The 3,152-nt window shown below is 46.9% G+C and overlaps 1 pseudogene; it reads right to left on the bottom strand.

The window, feature by feature from the left end:
• Window positions 1-387: 387 nt before the first annotated feature.
• LOC101032227 (homeobox protein VENTX pseudogene) lies at window positions 388-1,658 on the bottom strand (annotated as a pseudogene).
• Between the last annotated feature and the right edge of the window lie 1,494 nt (window positions 1,659-3,152).

The following is a 3,152-nucleotide window of genomic DNA, read 5'->3' as shown; positions in this document are numbered from 1 at the left end:
CAGGGCCCCAGCGCCCCACCTTCACTTTCACCTTTGTTCCCTCCTGCTTTCCAGCTTTGGAGTCCTTAACAGGGACTCGAACCAAAAGCTTATAAACCCGACACCTACATTCCCTTCCAGCCCTTCATGGTTTTCTTTTTTACACACACAGTTTACAACCTTTACTTTTTCCAACTGGAAAACGAGTTTTTCCAAGACTTTTTAAAAACAAATGATCCTTTTATCCAATGCTGAAAGCCCTACCCATACATAACAAGCCCACTTTTGCGTCTGACTCTGTTCAATGACCCTTCATTTATTCCCCAAAGCGACCTTTTTGGTAACTCTCAGCGAAGAGAGAGCGTTAATAAATACATTCTCCAGAAATCTCCAGAACCTTCTCGTGGGTCACTGCGAGAGGTGGTGCCACAACGTAAACAGTGCAGTGGCCGAGTCCTCCAGGTAGGCGCCTCGAGGCAGAGACCCTTCCTCACACGCATCCCCTGTCTCGGCCAGAGCACACAGGCCCCAGGGCCCGGTGGGCAGGGCTGGTCCCAGCCTATGCACGCCACTTCCTGGGCTTCGGGGGTGGTAACCAGAGGCCGCCCGCAGCAGGAAGCCCACGCAGAGGCCAGGGCCTCTTGTTCCACTCGGCAGAGACCCCAGAAGGAGCCAAGAGGCAGCATCAGAGCCTGAGTGCCTAAGAGCACAGCAGCTGCAGGCCATCGGCCAGGCCAAAAGAGAGGGAGTGGAGAGCCGAGACGCGTGGAGAGACGCCGAGAAGGGCCTATTGTGTTTCATCCGGCGATTTTGAAGCTTTTTATCCGGACTTCTGAGAGCTACATCCCGCTGGCCAGTCTCTTCCGCTGCAGAGTGCCCAGGTAATGGTGGTGCTGGAGGATGCCCTCCAGGGTGGGGACCTGCTCCGCGTGAAGGCCGTGCGGACACCGGGGGCCAACCCGGCCACGGTCCTCTCTGGCGCTGGCGGATTCAAGGACCTAGCCTCCTTGATACTGACGCCTGAAGGGGCTCCCAGGTGCCGGATGTCAGGCCTGGGCCAGGGAGGTACCGCGGGGAGGCTTCGGCAGGCCTGGGGGTGTGGGTTGGTCCTGGGCAGCTGCTCTGGGAGAGCCAGTCCACGGAGCCTAAGCTGGAGGGTTGCTGCGGCCACGAGGTGGAGAGGAGGGGAGGCCAGGCAGGGCTGGCCAGGCACGGGATCCACCTCCGGCCCTGCATTTGTAAGCCCAGGAGGAGGGAGTGGGAGCCCGGTTTGCATGGACAGCTAACAGCCGGATAATCACACCTAATGGCCTTCGATTCAGAGGCACCAGGATTTTTCAATTTGTCATTTTTTAAATTGATACACGTATTTTCAGGGTACATGTGATAAAGATTGTTTTAATTGTTAGTTTCTCGTCCCTTCTAACTCCAAGTTCAATGGATTTCACAGCTGTGAAGTTATAAAATAAAGGGTCAGCATCATTGATCTAAACACAAGTCGGTATCTGAACTCAAATGTAACCAACAGAGTCAATTTGCAGGGCCCAGTGAAAAATGAAATGCAAAGCCCCTTGTTCAGATTTTTTTTTTTAAATTTCAAGACAGTGACAACAGAGCAATAAACCCAGCACAGACCCTTCTGAACAAGGGCCTGTATGACTGGATGGTTGCATACCCATGATGACAATGATAAATCTTCATTATGGTTCTTGGAACTAAAGAGGAAAGTTTGGAGTAACATACAGAATATCTTTTGTGGATACTACTTCCTGGGAGTCACCATAAGTCTCCTTTGATATAAAGTAAGCAAAAACCCAGACCCAAAAATCCTCTAGAAAATATCCTCACCTTTAAAATTCTAAATGACTCATTTGTCATCATTGTAGAGGGCGGAGAACAGTTTCTCAGCTAATCATGACCCATGCTTGTTGTGAGGTTAGAACCACCAAAGTTTCCTCATAGAAATCATTCCTCTCTGACTGTATAAACCAGGGAAGGAGAACGCCGAGAAGCTTCATGAATTAATTACCATGGTGTCTCCTGATGGAGATTAGAAAGTTAATTGTTTCTTTTTGTCTTCTTTATCAGAATGTGGAAATATAAATCTATTCTGTATACGCCTGAAGCCTTTGAATTTAGAGGGCCCAGGTGGAGAGATTCTGTTCATTATCTGTACTCCTGCCTCCAGCCTGTGCCATAGACTCCAAATGGATAAAAGCACTTATAGAGAGGTTGTATTACCATGGAGTACAATATCTGTCAGATTTGGATAGAGGTGAACACAGTGGAGGAGAATAAAGAGAGAGCTGATTTCTGTCTCAGTGAGCACAACAAAAGGCAGATGAACCTGTCAGAGGACAGAAATGGACCCCAAAGTCTTTTTCCTGCAGACTTTGCTGGTTGACTGCTCTTTACATTAATCTGGAATCATGGTGCACCATTTCTCTTTTCGTGTTGTGATATTCTCTTCACGTTCTCTTCCTTGGTCCTCAATGCCAAATGTATGGCTTTTCAGAAACAAAATATTAAGGAATTTAAAGCAAGAATACTGTAGGAACCTATGAGATGCATGGAAAATCATAAGCTGTTGAAAAACTAGGTTTGGGATTGGTTGCTGGGCATAAATTTTGTGTGTACATCCAAAGAATAATGCCATGCTCTGAGACAGAAGATAGAGAATATATGTGTGTGAACCTATGAATTATGTTGAGTAGGAAATATATATATATAGTCATTTGACATTAAGAGACAATAAACACATAAATGTTGACCAGCCCGGCCAACATGTTGAAACCCTGTCTCCCCTAAAAATACAAGAATTGGCCAGGTGTGGTGGTGGGCACCTGTAATCCAAGCTACTTGGGAGGCTGAGGAAGGAAAATTGCTTGAACCTGGGAGGTTGCACTGAGCTGAGATCATGCCACTGCACTCTAGACTGGGTGTCACAGCAAGACTCCATCTCAAAAATAAAAATGAAAACAAACAAAATCCACATAAATAGTAACAAAAGCAACGAAAAAGTGACAATAAAATGACCTTTAACTGGAGCTATTTGGATACGTGCCTTTTTTTCCATTTATTGTACTTCTTGCTCTCCCTTAAAAAAAAAAAAAAGTTGAAAGTTTATGGCCCTGCCAGGCGTGGTGGCTCACACCTGTAATCCCAGCAATTTT

Source organism: Saimiri boliviensis, chromosome 2 (assembly GCF_048565385.1).
Source record: "Saimiri boliviensis isolate mSaiBol1 chromosome 2, mSaiBol1.pri, whole genome shotgun sequence".
NCBI classification, from domain to species: Eukaryota; Metazoa; Chordata; class Mammalia; order Primates; family Cebidae; genus Saimiri; species Saimiri boliviensis.
Note: the sequence above shows the minus strand (reverse complement) of the source record. Positions and strands in the feature narration are given on the sequence as shown.